This window comes from Cebus imitator, unplaced genomic scaffold (assembly GCF_001604975.1).
Source record: "Cebus imitator isolate Cc_AM_T3 unplaced genomic scaffold, Cebus_imitator-1.0 Scaffold198, whole genome shotgun sequence".
Classification (NCBI taxonomy): Eukaryota; Metazoa; Chordata; class Mammalia; order Primates; family Cebidae; genus Cebus; species Cebus imitator.
In genome coordinates this window covers 821,071-842,642 of record NW_016107513.1, presented here as the reverse complement: position 1 = coordinate 842,642, position 21,572 = coordinate 821,071, and positions in this window count along the sequence as shown.

Sequence of the window (21,572 nt, the reverse complement as noted above, 5' to 3'; positions counted from 1 at the left end):
ACAGCTCTTAAGAACCAGAGAACACTTTTTAAGCAGCTGCATGGTATGAAACGTGTAATATTCAGAATGCATTTACTTTGTGTACTCAATAAAACTCAAGAAAGCATAAAACTTTAACAATAAGAAATGAATGAGGAAGTGGTAGTGAAGCAGGATAATTCCCTAACCCCTTGATGGGCCCTGTGAAAGGGGTGCCTCATTTATTCAGTTCACAACTCTGAACTCCTCATGGGAGGGAGCATATGAGTGAATGAGGCAGGAACTGGAGTGCACAGGTGCTGTAACTAGTTGGTTGCTTTGGCGCCAGCAGGGCTGAACTCCACTCACTTGGACCTACTGTGCTCCACCCCTCTTGGGAGGTAGCATGCAGGTGAGCAGGCGCAGGAGCCAGGGTGAGTGTTTTTGGGCGCCGGCAGGAGCAAACTCTGTGCAGGACCCATTGCAGCATCTAGAGGGAGTGCTCACAACTTCTGAAGCGCCAGGGGAAGTGTTACAGTGCTCTTTTAGCTCTGCCGCTGATGGACAGCTTAAATGTTAACAGTTCAGTGGACCCTCTCTGCCTTTTTGTGTGAGGTGGCTGCCTTCCACCAGGGAGGGCAAAGGGTCAGTGTGATAGCTTTTTGCATCTAAACTCATGGTTCTTGAGTTCTTGTCTGATATCCAAGAGAAACGAGGTCACATGAATGCAAACTGAAGGATGGTAAATGTGGGGGATTTTATTGCCAATGGAGGTGGCTCTCAGTGGGAAGAGGAGCTGAAAAGGAGATGGGGTGGGAAGGTAATCTTCTCCTGAAGTCTGGCCGTTTCTGGCTGGATTTTTCTCCAAAGTTATGCTGTCAAGCTGGCCCTTTGAAGTCAAGCTGCTTCTCTCTGATGTCCAACTGTAATTTCCAACATCCAGCTGTTTCTCGCCTGTCTGCTGGCTGACCCTGAGGTTTTTATAGGCACAGGATAGGGCAGGGTGGGGCTGTGGTAGTTTTGGGAAAGGCTACATTTTAGTGAGAAAACAGGGATGTAAGTTCTCATTTTGGGCTGCAGTTTCAGGCTTGAGGTTGGGGTTTTGTTGGGGACCTTCCCTTTTCTGCCTAGAATTTCTCTGCCTCCTGTCCCTATCAGTAGGACAGCAACTGATATGACAAGGCACACCAAGACAAGCAGAAAGAAAAATGGAGCTCGATGACCGCGTTGAAAGGATGACCACAAGGAAGGACTGTTTTGAAACTCAAAAGAGCAGAAATAAGACCATAGTGACAATAATGAAGTGCAGAGTTTAATGCTTCCTAATATTTTATCAATGATAAAATTCTGCCTGAGTAAGCCTTCTAGAATAAATTTTTTAAAACGGAAAATGAAAAAGACACTTAATATGAAGAATAAGTAATTAGAATCCAACAAACTATTAACTGAGGAAAAACTGAGATAAAACATGTCCTAGTCTTGCAGACTGATAGGGCTAACTACATGCTGTGAAAAATCTCAGTACCTACACATGCCCAAGCATACTGCCTAGACTTTTAAGAACAAATAAGTATAATTATAAACATAAAAATTAAACAAAATACATGATGCCTACCCCAAAATCACTCTGACCATAGAAATTCTCTTCTATTGTACAATATAAAAACTAGAAGATAACATGTAAAGAGTAATATCTCTATATTTCAGATAAAATATTTGTTACCCAAGAATTCTATATTCAAAACATTATTGTTTAATTGTACCTATGGACATATTTAGATATTCAGAGGGTCAAAAAATATACCACCTATATTAAGATATACTCCTGCAACCAAGACATGAATTACATTTGGAGAAACCGTGGTAGGAAAGACATGGTTTACAGCATTGAAAACATTTAAATATTGATTTGTTCAAAAATATCACAAATATGGATAGAAAGTAGACTATAGCTACTAAATTAATATCCATAAATGGATGTTGAAAAGAAGATACATAACGTAAAGAACAATTCGGTAATACACCTGAGCCTTAAGTTACAGTATACAAAACTTGTCAAGAAGCATGTAGAGGAGAGATGGAAGAAAGGAAAAGTATAATAGGCTACTTTTCTATTATATTTGGGGCAATCAATATTTTACAGTTGATGCTGAAAATTAGAATAATATATGTTCAAATTCTTTAAAATAATGAATGGTATGTTATTAACATCATTTAAAGCAGTCTGTGTTTTTCTTAATTACAGGCAGATCTTGTTTTAATACACTCCACTTTTTTTTTTGCACTTTGCAGATATTGGGTTTTTTACAAAGTGAAGGTTTGTGGTAACCGTGCATCAAGTGAGGCTATTGGCGTAATTTTTTGAGTGGCATGTGCTCATGTCATGTCTCTGCATCAGCATTTTTTAACAAATAAAATATTTTTTAAATAAGATAGGTACATTGTTATATTTTACATATAATGCCATTGCATACTTAATAGACTTACAATGTCACGTAAACACAACTTTATGTGCATTGGGAAACCAAAAACTTTGTGTGATTCACTTTATTGTGATAATCACTTTATTGTGGTGGTCTAGAACTGAGCCCACAATATCTTTGAGGCATGCTTGCACTAAAAAATATAACTATATTTCATATAAAAATAATAGAAAACAAGTGAAATAGAATATAAGACTCAAATACTAAGTAATCATAAAATATTAAAGTGAAATCATGCTTGTGAATATAAATAGGTCAAATTATTTTTATAGATGCCAGCTGTGTTCATAGTGTGTGAGAAAAACAAAACCCATTCATGTGCAGTATGTAAAAGATGAATCTAAAATGAGGTGATTCCAACAGGCTAATGTTAAAAGCATGGATAAATACTGATCAAATAAATGTATTCAAAGTCCTCCAATACTCAAAATGTCAATATACTAATAGTCTTTTTCTTTTATATTGGCTAAAGTACAATCCATAAACAAGATGAAAGTTTCAAAACTTTTTGTGATGAAAACTGTCACCAACATATACTATAAATAGTGATAAATGTAATTAACTGAAAAATTGTGAACAATTTTGATGTACTTCAGTAATTATTTGGTTATTGATAAGGAAATGGAGAAACAAAAAGATAGTAATGATTGTTTTACATAAATTGTATAATTTTGAACCATACAAAATGAGGATATACATTTTTTTAGTTTCATATCTTGCAAAAGTTGATTATATATTAACCCACAGGAAATGTAAGCAATTCTAAAAGAAAAAATATTTACATATTTTTAATAACAGCAATAAAACCAGAACTGAATAGTAAAATTTCAAACATACAGCAATTGTCATTGACAGGTTAATGACAATGCTGTGTCATTTACAACAACATTCACGTTGACAGGTTAAGGTAAAACTCAAAACTTTTTGCAATTATGGTTGGTTTAGAAATAATTAAAATGAGTAATAAAACTCTTATAAAAGATGATTTAGGCTGAACATGGTGGCTCATGCCTGTAATCCCAACACTTTGGAAGGCCGAGGGGGGTGGATTGCTTTAGGTCAGGAGTTCGAGACCTGCCTTGCCAACATGGTGAAACCCTATCTCTACTAAAAAACAAAAATTAGCTGGGTGTGATGGCTGGCTACTAAAACCAGCTACCCAGGGAGCTGAGGCAGGAGAATTGCTCTAACCCAGGAGGTGGAGGTTGCAGCAAGCTGAGATCACACTATTGCATTCCAGCCTGGGCAACAGAGCAAAACTCCATCTCAAAAGAATAAATAAACACAAATTTTAAAAAGATTTAAAAGGAATTTAGAGATAATTCCTTGATGTTAACACAAAGGAAAGGATGGAAAATGAATAAATTTATTATTTAATTGAAATAAAAGTATATCCCACATATCTATGTGTATACAGTCATATGAAAGTCAAGGGGAAGAAACTGATAAATATGTAAGCAGAAATCAGTGAATCAGAAAAATGATACCAGCAAGCAATTTCAAAAACAAATGAAGAAAACTTACCATGATCACATAACTAAGACGTATTTTAAAGATGTAAAAACTTTCTAATACTAGGGGTATTAGGATAATTAATAACATCAACAGGCCAAAGGAGAAAAAGTATGGCACCATTGTGATAGATGACAAAAATTCATTTGATAAAGGCCATTGCTATTTGTATTAAATATTCCTCAGTGAAGTAGAAGTAGAAAGACATTTCTTAACTTCTTTAAAATAAATCTGTCTTATTTCAACAGCTAAATTCTACTCACTGTTAAAATATTAGAGCTATTACCATTAAAACTGGGGGAAACATTGATGCCCACTGTCACCAATATCATGTAACATTGTTTTAGATGTTCTAATAAATTCAAGAAGATAATAAAATAATCTAGAAGCATATATTACCATCAATGAAGATACACATGACTTGCTGAATCAAAGAGAATTACTGAAATATAGCACTTGAAATTTAATATAATTCATCCAATAAATTCAATAATGATTGGTTAGAAAAATACACACACACACACACAGACACACACACACCAGCTAATTCCAGTGTATAAAACACAGTAGTATAATGGAACAAAGACCCTATTCCCATTAGCAACCAAAAATATAAAATTTTTGCAAAAAAATTAACAATATGTATTCTAGTCTTCTCTGAAGAAAACGAGAACAATAATGAAGGTACATAAAGAAAGTGAAACAAAAATACAGTTGAAAAACAAAACAGTATTATAAAGATATTAATTATTCATAAACCATTTTACATTCCATGTGACTTCAATATTTTGCAATTTTTTTCCCATTACTAGAAATCAATAGATTTTGAAAAAGAAATGAGAGAGAGTTATTGTACCAGTTGAAATTTCAAAACAGTGTAAAGATACAATTGCTTTAACTCTGTGATGTGGTTCAAGAATAGACAGACCAAAATGAGGAAATGTTTGTTGTACGTATATGGCAAAAGTAAGAGGTAAGTATATAAAGAGTTTTTATAAATTTTAATATAAAAATTAAGATATCAATAGAAAAAAAAGAACAAAGATCCCTAGAAAACACGTACAGAAAGATGAAACTCAAGTGAGCACTAAAAATATGTCCAACATAACAATTATGAAAATGCAAATTATTAATTCTATACTATTTTATTTTGACATATTGGCAACTTAAAAAAGATGATAACATTTTGTTTGTAGTAAGGTATGGTGATATAATTAAGCATAAAGATTGTTAGAATTTGTTGGGAGTACTTGGGCAACATATACACAAAAACTTAAAAATTATCTTTGTCATTGACTAAGTAATTTTGTGTCCATAAATTTACCAAAAGGAAACAATCAAATGAGAACCCTCTTACACAGTTTTAAGATAAATTAAACATTTAAAGCTACATAATTTCTATACTTAGATATAAATAATTTATTTTTATAAGAAAATTTTACAATTTTAATTACTTTTAAAAGTAATTTTAAAAAATAGTTTGGTGTTTTATTATTATTATTATACTTTAAGTTCTGGGGTCCATGTGCAGAACGTGTAGATTTCTTACATAGGTATACATGTACCATGGTGGCTTGCTGCACCCATGAATCCCTCACCAACATTAGGTATTTCCCCTAATACTCTCATTCCTCTAGGCCTCCACCCCCTGACAGGCCTGGTGTGTGATATTCCCCTCCCTATATCCATGGGTTCTTATTGTTCAACTCCCACTTACAAGCAAGAACATGTGGTGCTTGGTTTTCTGTTCTTGTGTTCGTTTGCTGAGAATGATGGTTTCCAGCTTCATCCATGTCCCTGCAAAAGACATAAACTTATCCTTTTTATGGCTGCATAGTATTCCATGGTGCATATGTAACACATTTTCTTAATCCAGTCTATCATTGATGGGCATTTATGTTGGTTCCAAGTTTTTGCTATTGTGAATAGTGCTGCAATAAACATACGTGTGCATGTGTCTTTATAGTAGAATGATTTATAATCCTTTGGGTATATACCCAGTAATGTGATTACTGGATCAAATGGTATTTCTGGGTCTCTGTGTAGTCATTGACAATCATTCTTTTAGAAGACATTTAATAAGAAATAGAAAACAATTGATTTTTTTTTTCAGGAAATAACATTTTTTTAGCATTAATATTCAGGCTAATTATTTCTTATATACTAAATTTCCTTCAGAGACCTGTTTTGTTGAAGGATAAGAATGTTTGAGAATGAATTTATCAATTGCCTCAAAGTAATACGTTTCTCACATGTGCTTAAAATCAATTTGTCCTCTAGCTCTGTTCATAATACCATTACAATTCTGTTTATTGAATTTGTAATACTCTATCCATGAGGGAAGAGTATGCTAAAAGTTTAATCTCAGTCTAGACTTTATACAGAATTTCAAAGAGTTTGAAATATTTAGGAATGGATTTATAAAATTTAACTTAAGTTACAGTAACTGGCAAATGAAAGTATGTGAGTGAAAGGATACCCAGGATATTCTAAATGACTTGTGTGTGGCATGGTTTCTTCTACTAAAAGAGATTAGGAACTGGTTTTCATTTGTGTGCAGCATGGAATTCTCCACTGGGTTTATTGTCCAGGCATTGTTCATAACAATTTGAAAAGTGAGTGGGTAAGTGTGAAGTCCTTAAGAACAGGATCTTCGTGTCTTATTCATTTTTGTATTTCAACACCTAACAATTGCTTGGCATCTAGTAGTTACTCAATGTTCATTTGCTAAAATCAGTCTAAAAGTAATGTGTAGATAGTATATTCTTATTTGTGTTCTTGTTTAGAGGTATAAGAAAATTGGAACACATTTCAACACTTCTGAGATATAAGAATTTTCACACCCTATGATAATGGTTTTGTTTTTGCTACATTTTAATCTGGGTTATTCAGAAATTGGAAAGAGCTTGATGTTCTGTGAATATTCTTACCAGACCAAAAAACTTTTAAAAGTTACTCTTTTTTGTCTCTCGAAAGACTAGATGTTTTGATCTAATTCGTGGTTGTTTGTTTGTTTATTGAACATTGAAAGAAAGTTGCTAAAAAGCTCGTTGTGATTATAGGCTGCAGAATGAATTCAATTTAGATTCGAACGTATTTCTCTTTGCTTTGGGGATGTATTTATGTAAACATCGCTTTGTGAAAAAAAATTGGCAGTGGTGTGTTTATAATGAAAATAATTCATTATATTTATTGAAATCATATCTTCTGTAGTGGCAACATCCTTAGGGAGGGGAGGGATGATGGTACTCATTAGATACTTTTCTTCATTTGTGAGCCAGACAGTATATTAGTTTTATCCAATTGCCATCTGCCATCCGTTTTGTATATAGTATGCCTAAGGAGCTCACTCCATATAAGGGTCTAGAAGATAAAGGTAGACCATATTGTATTTATATTTGTAAATACTTTATGCATTAAATTACAAATATTTATGTGCCATTAAGGTCTGAATAAAGGAAATACAGAGTTGAAACAGACATGCCTCTCTTGCTCAAAGCTGGGGGTTGAGGATAACGTTTGGCTGGAAGCATGGTTCATTTGTGTGTGTAGTTGCATTTGTCATAACTATGTGAATGTGTCACTTTGATTTCATTTACCATTAATTTGCTCAGTACCACTTGCAAAGTAATAGCAAAAAATTTCTATACAATTGGGTATGTTTAAGAGTGCACTGTGGAAATACACATGGTGTAGATTCAATGATGCAATAGACCTAAGGAGGAAACATACATTTAATCCATTAAAAATATTTAAAGAATTAAAAACTTATGTGAAATTATGTAATGAGGTTACACAATAACTGGAGCAATAGATTCTGTCAACACAAGTGGCACACATCAGTTTTGAAATGCGAAGGACAGAATTGTTTGAGATTTTTGCAGCTGTGTACTATCAATCATACATAGAAATGTGTGCTACAAAATCTATTTTTTACTCAAAAGAATCTACATAGACTCACAGGAAAAGTAGTGTTCAGTATGAAATCTTGAAAATAATAGCCTCAATGTTAAATGCTAATTGACGAATTATTTTCAATCTCTAGGGAGGCAGGAATAAGGTAATGTTAATAGAACTGCTGGGATTGAGTGCATCGTAGTAGTGCTATTATAGCATGACAAAGATCTGGGCGTGTGCATGTGTTTGTGCGTGTGTGTGCGTGCACATGCATGTGAGTGTGCATGTGTAGGCAACATGGCACTCAAGAAAATGAAAGGAAATGAGCCAGAAATGTCTCACATTTTGCTGGCATCTGTAGAGTGTCGCCATATGAGAACCATATGACTGCTGGCAGATTGGCATGTCAGCTCAGGCATGTAAAACTTGACCGCACTGAGCTCAGGGTTTATCAGTTTATAACAGGAATATTGATACAACTCTAACTGTACTCTTTTTTGTGCAAGGACATTTTACCTTTCCTGATGCCTTCATTCCCAATTGTACCCTTTGAAACTTTCTCCAAGCAGAAATAATGCATATACATAATTTTACCCAATGAAAGGTATACATGTTTATAATAAATGTAAATAAAATTATTTATGTTTAAGTATATTAATGCATATTTAATATAATATATTAATAACACACATGTTATCTATTTACATTTATATAAATATGTATATGGTCCATAGAAAATGAGCTACTGAAGACAGTGGCAACAGTAGCAACATTTTATGTGGCAAGCTGGCTTTTACCTTCATGTATCAATAAGTGCTGAGCACCATGTTCTGCTCTGAGCTAGAGATGGGATTTTAGATGCCTCTTTTCATATGGTAACTGAGGTGGGCTAGAAGGTGGGACTGTAAACTTTCCTCTCAATTGTGATGAAGAGGCCCATGTTGGCATGGTCTATACTTTCCACAAGTGGAAACTCTTGATGAATTGCATCTTCAGTAGCTTTGGGCAGGAAGAAGATAGTCTTAATTATTGATATCTTCAGGGTAAAAGAATAGAGGGTGTGAAAAGAAACAGTCTCCATCTACACTGTTCAAGAGGAAATTGCCTTCTGTTGGAAACAGTCTTTACCGCTCTGCTTTTTAATAAGTGGCTTTTTTGAAATAGAATGTTCCATTTAATTTTCAGAGCCAGGGAAGAGAGAACAGACAGGCTATTAATCCATTTTTCATTGAGTCTACTAAAATAGCGATATTTCTGGTTATTGGAATGATTTAAAAATGGAGATGACAAAACTGAGGCCTAGTCCTGACAAAAGTGTCGAGTGGGTGCATATGACACGCTCCTGAGCAGCGCTGTGCCTCACTTTTTCTGGCTTCCTCCTTTCAGCACAAGGCGGCAGATGGTTTCACGTGCAGGTCCTCACCAAGAGTAACCACTTGCATCCCACTTTGCATCCTTGGCACTTTCTTCATCCTTGCTTTGCGGCCTTGGCCCTCCCTCCAAAGCCCAATTGCCAGTAAAATCTAGAGATGAAGTGAACACTTTGGGGATAATCCTCAAACAATAGGGGCATGGGAGTAGGTGGGGAAACACCCCAGTCTTCCTGTTCCTGGGTGGGACAATTTTGAGGCACTTCCTCCACACTTCCTCAGAGAACCCCTAGAAATATTGCACTCTAGTTGCCCTGAGCAGTAAGTGGTTCATTAGCTACCTTTTATTGGTGTTTTGCCATTTCTGGTATCATTGTCCCCATTACCTCACTATCATTTCTTGGGATCAAATTTGAGTGAACTGCTTGTACTGAAAATGTTATCTCAGACTCTGCTTCTGGGAGAGTCCGCAGTAAGATAGGAAGTGTGTCTCGCATGTCCGCTCCCCTCTTAAATCCTCTTTGGGAGCATCTATCACCAGACGTGACTTGCATCCCATAACCAACATGAATTTCAGCTCCATGATCCTGCTCTCTTTAGTCATCTCCCAGCTCTGGACTTCACCCAATTTTTGCACATTTTATAGAGATGTCTCCATTTTATTTTGGTTTAATTCCCTTAGAGATTGTGAATTCTTCTGGATAAAATGTCCTTTAAGCATGTGCTCAAAAGGCATTGATGGGCTACTTAATTTATGCCATTTGATACATACATCACACTGATATTTTATCAAAGCCTTAACTCAAAGTAGTGAGTCCATTGGTAGGAATTTGGGTTCCTTCCAACTCCTGTCAAAGAGGCCGACACCAATGTCGCTGACACAGGGAACTTGTCCTGCCAACACCCTTCTGCAAGAAACAAATCCCCGAATATATGTATGAGTCGAATGGCAAACAGGAGTGCGTAATGAAATGCACGATTCAAGTATTATTATGTGAATTATGTTTATTCAAGAAAATCTTGTTAGAATTATTGACTATAGCACCTGATATAGGAAAATGCAAAATTATAAAGTTGGCTAAGGAATGATTCTATTCACTGCAAAAAAGTTTCTGTGCTTTACAAAACATTGCCTCTTTTATGGCACTCATTACAATATGAGTATACAATACACAATTTCCTACAATTATTTCCCATACAGGTGAATGCTCCTTGAGGTGTGGGGACCAGCTTGCCCATTTTTTATATCTATCTAATCCTTTGCTTAGATCAGACATTTGGCAAACATTGGTGAAGATAAATGTGAAATACCTAAACACTTCTGTTGAGTATTTATATAACATTAATTACTTAGCAAATTGTGTTTTGGGTTGAATGAGTGATCTCAGAGTGGAATTTAAAATAGTACTGCCGTACTGTAAGCTGAAGAATTCTTAGAAACAACATATAATTTTTGAGCTAGACTGCAGGAAGGCCATATTGAGCATCATATAATAGAAGAACTGATCTGGGAGGCAGGCACACAGGGGCTTCGATCCTGGTTCTGCCAATTAAGAGCTGGATGGCCTTGGAGAATTCACCTAATATCTCCAAACCTCATTTTAAAAGTTGGATATCAATGATGGTCATTTAAAGTGTTTTAATTTCCCTGCCACCACACAACTGGTGGGTGATAGATCTGGGACAAGAATCTAGCTTAATGATTTTCAAACCACATTCTTTTGATTGTAAAACACTAGGTCAAAATAAACATCTCTGAAATTACAGTTATAGTCAATGAGAACACAAGATTTAATACAATGAACTGATATTTGTCCAAGACACAACTATGGCCCAAAACTTCCTCCAATTGATCTAGTCTTATCTAGAGATCCAAAGATGATTAAGTCTGGTGAATGATAACCTTAAGGATTCTATATGGGGCCTCAAGTAACCAATTTGTGTCTTCTACCACATAATAATGTCATTGGATGTCTCCTCCCTTAAGAAAGTGCCAGTTTAAATAATGTCTTTGGGAAGACGAAAATGGTACACTCAGCCCCACTGCTTGAACTGCCACAGCCATGGGCACTGTGGTCTATGGTAGCAGCTGATATAGCCACTGTTACGCAGCAGCCCTTTGTATCACTGCCTCAGAAGGTATTGCACAAGGCCCAGGATCTGCTAACATCATAGATAAATTTCACGTGGCTGTTTACCCTACCTACCAAGAGGATAATCACTTCTCACTATGAGCTGGACTTCAGTTTTTTTGTCTGAATTAAGGTTTCCTATTGGTATCTAATCTGTAGTGGGTGCAATCCAAGTCTGTTTTGATGATGCAAAATTAATCTAGAAATCAGGAGCAAATATTTTTACAGTATCTCTGTGACAGTGGGTCTCAACCTGGTTGCACATTAGAATCAGACGGGATGTATTAACAACTCCAGATGTCTCAGTCCTACTCAGAGCCAGTAGTCTCAGGCACTTCCTATTTTATTAAAGCTCCCACTTATAATTTGAGAGTACTTAAACTTACATGCACTCAGGGTTAAAGGCCACTAGTCTAGGAGGATAATTTTATATGACCTTTCTTCTCACTGCCAGTTCAAGGAACAGGAAGCCCTAGTGGCATTGCCTTAAGGGGTAGTGTTGCCTTTACCTTGAAGCTGACTTCCTGTAATATGATCTGGCTCTGTGTCCCTACTCAAATCTCATCTTGAATTATACTCCCATAACTCCCACATGTTGTGGGAGGGACTTGGTGGGTGATAATTGAATCACGGGGCAACTTCCCCCCTACTACTCTTGTGGTAGCTGATAAGTCTCATGAGATCTGATCGTTTTATAAGGAGTTTCCGCTTTCACTTCTCTCTCATTCTCTCTTGCCACCTTTTGCTTTCTGTCATGATTGTGAGGCCTCCCAGCCACATGGAACTGGGAGTTTATTAAACTTATTTTTCTTCTTAGTCTCAGGTATGTCTTTATCAGCAGCATAAAAATGGACAAATAAGTAGATTGGTAGTAGCAGAGTGGAATGCTGCTGAAAAGATACCTGAAAATGTGGAAGCAACTTTGGAACTGGGTCACAGGCAGAGGTTGGAACCATTTGGAAGGCTCAGAATAAGAAAGGAAAATGTGGGAAGGTTTGGAACTTCCTAGAGACTTGCTGACTGGCTTTGCCCAAAATTCTGATAGCAATATGGACAATAAATTCCAGGCTGAGTTGGTCTCAGATGGAGATGAACTTGTTGGGAATTGGAGCAAAGGTGACTCTTGTAATGTTTTAGCAAAGAGACTGGTAGCATTTTGACCCTGACCTAGAGATTTGTGGAACTTTGAACTTGAGAGGGATGATTTAGGGTACCCAGTAGAAGAAATTTCCAAGCAGCAAAGCATTCAAGAGGTGACTCGGGTGCTGTTATAGGAATTAATTTTTATAAGGGAAGCAGAGCATAAAAGTTCAGAAAATTTGCAGCCTGGCTATGCAATAGAAAAGAAAATCCAATTTTTTGAGGAGAAATTCAAGCTGGCTGCAGAAATTTGCATAAGTAACGAGGAGCCAAATGTTAATCCCCAGGACCATGGGGAACATGTCTCCAGGCCATGTCAGAGGCCTTCAGGACAGCCCCACCTATCACAGGGCCAGAGACCTAGGAGGAGAAAATGGTTTTGTGGACCGAGCCCAGGGTTCCCCTGCTGTGTGCAGCCTAGGGACATGGTGCCCTGAATCCCAGCTGCTCTATCTGTGGCTGAAAGGGGCCAATGCAGAGCTCAAACTGTGGCTTCAGAGGGTACAAGCCCCAAGCCTTGGCAGCTTCCATGTGGTGTTGAGGCTGCAGATACACAGAAGTCAATAATTGGGGTTTGGGAACCTCCACCTAGATTTCAGAGGATGTATGGAAATGCCTAGATGTCCAGGCAGAAGTTTGCTGCAGGGGTAGGGTCCTCATGGAGAACCTCTGCTGGGGCAGTGCGGAAGGGGGATGTGGGGTTGGAGCCCCCACACAGAGTCCCTACTGGGGCACCACCTAGTGGAGTTGTGAGAAGAGGGCTACGAGTCCTCCAGACTCTAGAATGGTAGAGCCACTGACAGCTTGCACTGTGCACCTGGAAAATCTGCAGACATTCAACACCACCACCTGAAAGCAGCTGGGTGGAAGGCTATACCCTGCAAAGCCACAAGGGTGGAGCTGCTCAAGACCATGGAAACCCACCGCTTGTGTCAGTGTGACCTGGATGTGAGACATGGAGTCAAAGGAGATGATTTTGGAAATTTAAGATTTGACTGCCCCGCTGGACTTTGGACTTACATGGGGCCTGTAGCCCCTTTGTTTTGACCAATTTCTCCCATTTGGAACTGCTGTATTTACCCAATGCCTGTACCCACATTTTATCTAGGAAATAACTAACTTGCTTTTGATTTTAAAGGCTCATAAGTGGAAGGGTCTTGCCTTGTCTTAGATAAGACTTTGGACTGTGAACTTTTGTGCTAATGCTGAAATGAGTTAAGACTTTGGGGGACTGTTGGGAAAGTGTGATTGGTTTTGAAATGTCAGGACATGAGATTTGGCAGGAGCCAGGGGTGGAATGATATGGTTTGGCTCAGTGTCCCCAACCAAATCTTGTCTTGAATTGTACTCCCATAATTTCCACATGTTATAGGAGGCATCCAGTGGGAGATAATTGACTCACGGAGGCAGTTTTCCCCATGCTGTTCTTGTGGTAGTGAGTATGTCTTCTGAGATCTGATGGTTTTATAAGGCATTTCCATTTTCACTTCTCTCTCATTCTCTCTTGCTGCCACCATGTAAGAAGTGCCTTTCACCTTCCACCATGATTTTGAGACCCCCCCAGCCACTTGGAACTGTGAGTCCATTAAACCTATTTTTCTTCCCAGTCTTGGGTATATCTTTATCAGAAGCATGAAAATAGACTAATACACTCTGTTACTCAAAGTGCTGGGCTTTGAAGTTTCAATTTGCTTTGGCAGGTGAGTTTCAGCAATTAGAGAAGAATCCCAGGCAGCTGGACTTTTTATTTATTTTCAGAGAATCAAACCCATCTGCACACCCAGTGCTTAAAGTTGCAAAACACTAAGAGTTGTAAAACCTTCTGTGAGTAATGAGAATTTTGACTCTGTTTGCAGAACTCTATGTACCAGAATTATGCTGGAGAAAGCCTGATGCTTTGATTAATCTTTCTAAAAGATGCTATCAGGAATAATTATACGAATTCAAGATATCATTGGATCCTTTTTTGCCCACTCCCTTCCTCTTTCTAGCAAGAAGATGATGCCCTTTCATCCATTCTTAGTAGAAACAATGAGGACATGTGTGGGTTCCGCTCATCCTCTTCTAAACTGGACATAATTGAGCCACTCTGTTTGTTCATATTTACTCACTTCTTACTCAGAGTAGATCTGAGGACTTTATTTATACCTCCTTGTTGGCAATCTCCCCCACATTGAGGAGTCTTTGTCCACCCTCATCAACCCCAGCAAAACGGACAAGTCCCTACCCTTATCATGGCCTATAGTTGGCCTGAATCTGTAACAGAAAGGCCCTTCCAGCCTTTTGTATTAAAAGTTTGAGTTTTGTGAGTAAACCCATTCACAATTCAGAAAGATCAAGATATTTCCTTTTGGAAGAAAGATGAAGTCATATTGCAACAAAAATCTGCCTCTAAAAAAGCTGTTTCTAAAAAATCTGTTCAATATGTATCAAAGAATCAAATTACACCCATCTGGGGAGATACATATGAAAAAAAAAAAAAAACCCTGCGTTAAACAGCAAACCACATCTATAGTGCTTCTTAACAGCAAACAAAGAAATTCTAGATATATCAACAGGCAGGGCAGGGCCTCTTTTGATTAAAAAGTACTTACAGGAAAAGGACAAGTCAAGCTCTTTTAGCCTTTCAGGTTCTTTTCATAAGGTGGGAATAGGGGGCAGCTGCGCATTCTGAGTAATTCAGACGGGAAAAAAAAATCATTTTCGGTGGCCTGCTGATGGCTTTGAGTGAGAGCAGATTTCCATGCAGGAATGATCTATGGGCCAAGGATTACACCCCTTTTTGCTCACACAAGGACTGATTGCATGGCTCACAGCTGGAGTTAATCCAGATTTCTGTTTAATTAAATAGGAGCCATCATTCTATTGCATTACATCAAAGCCCAGGAAGGTGACATGGAGGTGAAATGGCAAATGTAAATTTTTACTTCTTAGATTCTTAGTGAAGGGATAAAAATTCTGGTTTTCAGCAGGGTTTGTTTGTGAGAAAAGAATATAAATATAATTGAGACATCTGTGACTGTTTTAATTTCCCATCAGGATCATCCTTCATAAAATCATATATTTTTCTGGGGCAGGAAGCTTAGTAGGGTAAACCTAAAAAGATATTGGTAAAGCAATTCTTCCCTTCAAGAAAAACCCACCGAGTGCCACTTATTCAAATGGCATTACAAATAATACTATAGTGGATCAGCCAAGAATGAATGAGGTTTGCTTAAAAAGAATACTGTAAATATACTGCTTATGTGGGTTAACAATTTTGGTTACTGGAATGTTTATTACACTTGTCATTTGGAAGATAGATGTTTATCAAAACCAATGTATGAATAAATATGTTTACACTGAAATTCAAAGGAACACAAGATGATTCTCCCACTTTAAAGTAAGTAATATGTATAATTTAGTACAACTAGCTGTAACATGATACCAGTATATCATATATCAAATAGAAACTTCTATAAATGTGATTCTCAAATTAATAATCTTTCTACTAAGTGATTATAAAATCCCTTCCTAAGGTATGGCTAAAGGAAATCTTTCTACTAGAGGAATTTCTCCACCTCCACTTTTTTTTTGGCCATGCCACTGTATTCTGTACCATTTGTGATACAATAGAGAGATGCAAATAGTCACTTCCAGGTAACGAGGTTTCTATTATTGGTTTAAAAAATTTCTCAGTCTCTGTCTGCATTTGCTCATATTTCTGACTTTAAGTACAGTCTTCATGAACTGTAGAAATGGCAGATTTGTGTGATGATTGCAATTAGGTTTGCCTTTCTTTAATGTGCTGTGCAAAATGGCATCTGCAATAGATTGCCCTAACTGAGGGTTTCTTTGCACAACACTGTGGCTCTTTACTTGTTTTTCTCTAATCTGAAAGCTGAAATCACCACTACACTTTAATGTTGACTAAAAATTTTTCTTCTTCCTGGTTTTGTCAGAGAATAGAAATGAGAAAAAACAGAATAAATGACTTAAGATAAAACCACAGGCAGTATGGTTGTTCCTGGCAACATGATTACCTACTACTACCTATCTGCTAGAGCAGTTGAAAGTGTGCATTTCAAAGGCCACAGGCCCAGTTTCATTTCCAAAACCACCACTCACAATCTGTGTGATCTTGAGCAAGTCATTTCAACTCTTTGGATCTGAGTTTACTCATTTACAAAATAGGGGTGATGACACCTGTAATTACCAGGGAAGAAAGAAATTCACAGCAAGTCTGTAACTAATTTTCTCCCTCCTTCAAGGATGTTTCAGGCAATTCTTCCCTGACCATAAAGCATACAGGCATATAGGCAATTTTTTTAATAGTTGGAAGACAATAAGAGGGATTGTTGGGGTCTATTATCTTCTAAGTTCTTACCTAGCAAGGCTTCTAAAAGAATATACCTGTTCTGTGTAGACTGCTTGTTAAAAATTTACCTGTAAATTATATATTTATGAGTCACAACTCCAGTAAAAATTGGAAAATGAGAACTAACATGGACTCTCCAGTTATGTGACTAAGGAGACAGGAAAACAGACACCCGAAAAACAGCAGTTTCCGTGGGCGTACTTCACACATGATGAACATCACTATGTTAATTCAAAACCAGAATTCATCTCAATGCAGAAAAAGAGCCTCCATCCCATAGTTCAGGGAGTCCCAGATCCTGACTCTGCATCAGTGACTGCTACTTCTTTCTTCTTTCTACCACTGATCATTAGAAAGGCTCAGATAAAGTTAGGTTAAAGTTGAATTCACTTTTACTTAAAGTGGGTGTGGGTGGGTCAGTGAATTTCCTCGCAGGATTATTGCAAGGAATTAAATGAGTTAATATATGAAAAGATATATTAACTTTTCATATATACTCAACTTTAACGTCGAGTAAAAATTTTTCTTCTTCCTGGTTTTGTCAGAGAACAGAAATGAGAAAAACCTTGAGGAAAAAAAGAGAATAAATGACTTAAGATAAAACCACAGGCAGTATGGTTGTTCCTGGTAACTATACTGGAACATGGAAACTTCCAGGTTTCCATGTTAATTCTTGGAGGTCTTAGTTTGGATTTCCTCAGGGAGGAGACCCTCAGACAAATAAGTGAATACAAGTAGCTTGTTTTGGTGGTGATACTAGGAAACAGCAGTAGATGAAATGAAACAGGGAAAGCAAAAACATTCAATAATGGGTAAATGACCACAAATTTCCACTGTGAATAATTGTGACTTATTTCCACTGGGCAACTCAGGGAGCCAGTGTAGAACGTGAGCCTTAGAGTTATCTCCACCACAGAAGTGAGGAAGCTGGTGTATTTCTACACTGGCTCCTATCAGTCATTGGCTGAGAGCTGCTAGGGGTTGAGAAGGAGGAGGTAATTGTCTGGTACTTCTGCCTTCCCCAGCAGGGCAGCATCAGCTCAGAGAAGGCCCTCAGGCAAAGAAGCAAAGAAGCTGACAGTTGGCTGTGGGCCACCACACCTACAGCAGAAAGGCTGGGAGGGATATTGACGGACCATGGACTGTGGCTGCTATATTCCACACTGCTGGCGTTTTATTCCTGAAAATAAGAGGACAATCCCAGTTGAAAGATTTAAGAACTGATTTAAAAGGGTTGGGTGGATGGAACTGAAATCAGGAGATATATATGAAAGTTCTCATAAATAATTGTTTCTGGAAACAAAACAATAAAAATGTTACACTAAGTAAAATGTCAATACTTTATGTATTATTTATGTTAGCACAATTAGTAATTCCGTGCTCAGTAATACTAATTTTCATTTATGTGTACTATGGATGAAAATTATTTGTATCTTCATCTGTGGTCTGGTTTGCTCAGTTGCTTATTTCTTTATTATCAATTATATGTGCAGTTATTTTATAACATCATTGCATCTGGTCTGATTTTATGACCTGGGAGTTGTCTCCTGCCTTGGGGACCCACTTCATGTCTTGGGGATCTACTTCCTGTCTCCTGAATTTCACTTCATAAAACCACATGTCATTGCCCTTGTCTTCCACCTCCTTAATCTTATCTCAGTAAGTATCAGCATCCATGTTTTAGCTTCACTTGTGGTAAACTCCACCAAAGAACTGCTCTGTCATGAGCTTCACTTTCTCTTATTTGGCTTCATCTTTCCCAATGTGTCATCACAAATTACCTTTTTCCTTACTCCTATTTTACATCCGTCTTCTACCCCTAATACCAGTTTTTAGATTTTATAATTATGCAAAATTTGGTCTAATTTCACAAATATATCTTAAATACATTGGATCAAGTGTTAAGCATTGTACAAGACAAATTGCTGATTAAAAAAAAAACAAGCCCTGCCCTCATCAAGTGTGGTATTTATCAGCAAGATAGCCATTGGAAGAAAAACATAAAAGCTGATGTTTGTTTGAAAACTGTAAGAAATGCTATGATGTAAAAGGGAATGGGAGCAAGTCATGGTGCAGTTTAACCCCGCCTGAGCGTGTGGGTGTGGCCAAGAGGATTCTCAGAAAACATCCTTGACATTTGATCTAAGATGTAAAGGATGAATAGGATTGAATTTTCTGCCAGGTAAAAACGCTTCCAACAGAGAGAGAAAGTATGTGCGTGGCTCCAATACGGGAGGAGCCTAGGAGGTGCCCAGAGACACTGAAAGGCCAGTGTGGCTGGAGCACAGAGCCCAGGTTGGGTGTGAGCTGAGCTCAGGTGCAGGCAGGGGCTACATAAGGCTGATAAGTGTTGATTTTTGTCTTTATACAAAGACAATGAGACAACATTAAATAATTTAAAGTGAAGGGATGGTGTGGTTGGAATTTTGTTTCAACACGAGTGCTCCCGTCTTGAGAATGGATTAGAGGAATGCAAAAGTAAAAAGCAGGGGACTCTGTGAGAAAGGTTGTTGCAATGGCCCATGTGAGAGATGATGGTGTCTAAGACTAGCTTGGCAGATGAAACTAGTGATACAGATGTGTTCAGGAGACATTGAAATGATTGATCCCACAGAAATGAAGCTATCATCCTAAATGCTGTCATGTATACAGAATAAGGACTTGGGCTTTTGCATTCTTTATGATATAAATTGTGGTCCATTTTTAATTTTGCAAATTCAGTAAAAACTAAGTGAAAACCCCAGATGCCATAGGGACAAGAAGTCTATTATCACACTCTGGGGTCCTGGATCAACAAAGGACACCGGGCGTGACAGGGGCCTAAAATAAAGGACACACAATCAAGTGGGGAAAGTTTGATGTTGCTATGGTTACCCTGGCTCTTTATTTCATCTGAAGGTGTGGTCTAATAAAACTGGTACTGATGGGCTTTGCTTCAGAGAGTCCTTCTTAGGAGGCCATTCCTCCAGACTATACTTGGCCACTCAATGCTACAAGCTTTTAGACATATGTACTCATATATTCTCCAAAGTCCTGCCAATTAAAATATGCTTGGCTTGCATGAATTTAGGCATTTGTCCTTTGAGGAGGATGTTAACACTAATCTTGCTAATCCCAGGCAGCCACGAGGGATTTGGTCACCTCTATCAATCTACAAAACACAAAGGATTTATTCAGTGAATTCCTTCTACAAAGAACTCGATTATTTTTTTCAGAAAGCCTTCAGGCATTAAAAATATATGAAAACATTAAAAAGCTGATTACTCTTCTTGAAGTATGAAGGATGAAGGAATATGCTTGTTTCTTCCTGATTTCTTCCTGATGAATCACAGTGACTTCTATTTTTCTTCCCCAACTTCCCCCAAAGACAGAAAGAGAACTTCTTCATACTTTCTTGAAGAAGTAATGCAAAACAAACCATAATTCAGTTCTTAGGTCACTGTGAATACAATGAATCATTTGTATATTAAGATTTTATGGCTTATAATGCCATTGTTAAAAGTTCAGACTTTTTGTTTTAGGCAATGGGAAAATATGATCATTTTTTTCTATATTTTTAATCAGAGGCAGATTTCAGAGAGATGGCTCTAGGAAAAACTTGTGGGACAAATAGAAAGACAGTGACTTCTGAGTTAAGGAAATCCATCAGAGGGTATTTCAGTTGTCCTAACAAGGTGTATTTATTTAGCACCTCACATGCACCTGGAACTATGCAAGGTGCCCAGCATATGCAGTAAAGCCTAGTAATTGAAAATACAGGCTCTAAAGCCAGTGTGCCTAGATTCAAATCCCAACTCCTCCATTTACTAGCTGAGTGATCTTAAATGAGTTACTTAACCTCCCAGTGCCATAGTTTCTTCATCTATAAAGTGATTATCTATGTATGTATGTATCTATCTATGTATCTATCTACCTACCTACCTCCCTACCTCCCTATCTGTCTGTCTATCTAGATTGTTATAAAGACGAAATATAAAAGTAACTCTGTGTGTGTGTGTGCATGTGTGTGTGTGTGTGTGTGTGTGTGTGTGGCAGAGATGCAGTCTTGCTTTGCTGCCCAGGCTGGGGTGCAGTGGCATGATCATAGCTTACTGCAGCCTTGAATTCCTGGGCTCAAGTGGTCCTCCCACCTCAGCCTCCTGACCAGTTGAGACTACAGGTATGTGCCACCATGGCCAGCTAAGTTTAAAAAATTTTTTTTGTAGAGATGAGGTCTTGATATGTTTCCCAGGCTAGTTCTGAGCTCCTGGTTTCAAGCAATCCTGTTGCCTCAGTCTCCCAAAGTGCTGGGATTACAGGCATGAGCCACTGCACCAGCCCCGAGTACCTCTAGAGCATTGTATATATGGTACTTATTTTTACCTCTTTTATTTAAATAACATCCCTTGAAGTGAGAATACGAATTTTTATTCTACAGGTAAGGAAACTGAGTTTTGAAAAGGTGATATGGTTCACTGAGGTCACAGAGTGAGTGAGGAAAAGATGAAGCAGGCACTGAGTCCAGCTCTCTTTGAGTTCATGTTGTTTTCCTGTTATTTTCTATTTATGAAGGTTCCATGTGAGAACACAGATGGGAGTAGGTAGAGGCTGGTGAATTTAAGTCACATTTGGAGGACAGAATCTATAGAGAGTGAGATGGCTCTTGGGGTCACTCAAATAATGGAAAAGAGAAAGCCTGCATCCTAACAAGTTCCCTCAAAACTTAAGGCTGGTGTGGCTTGCA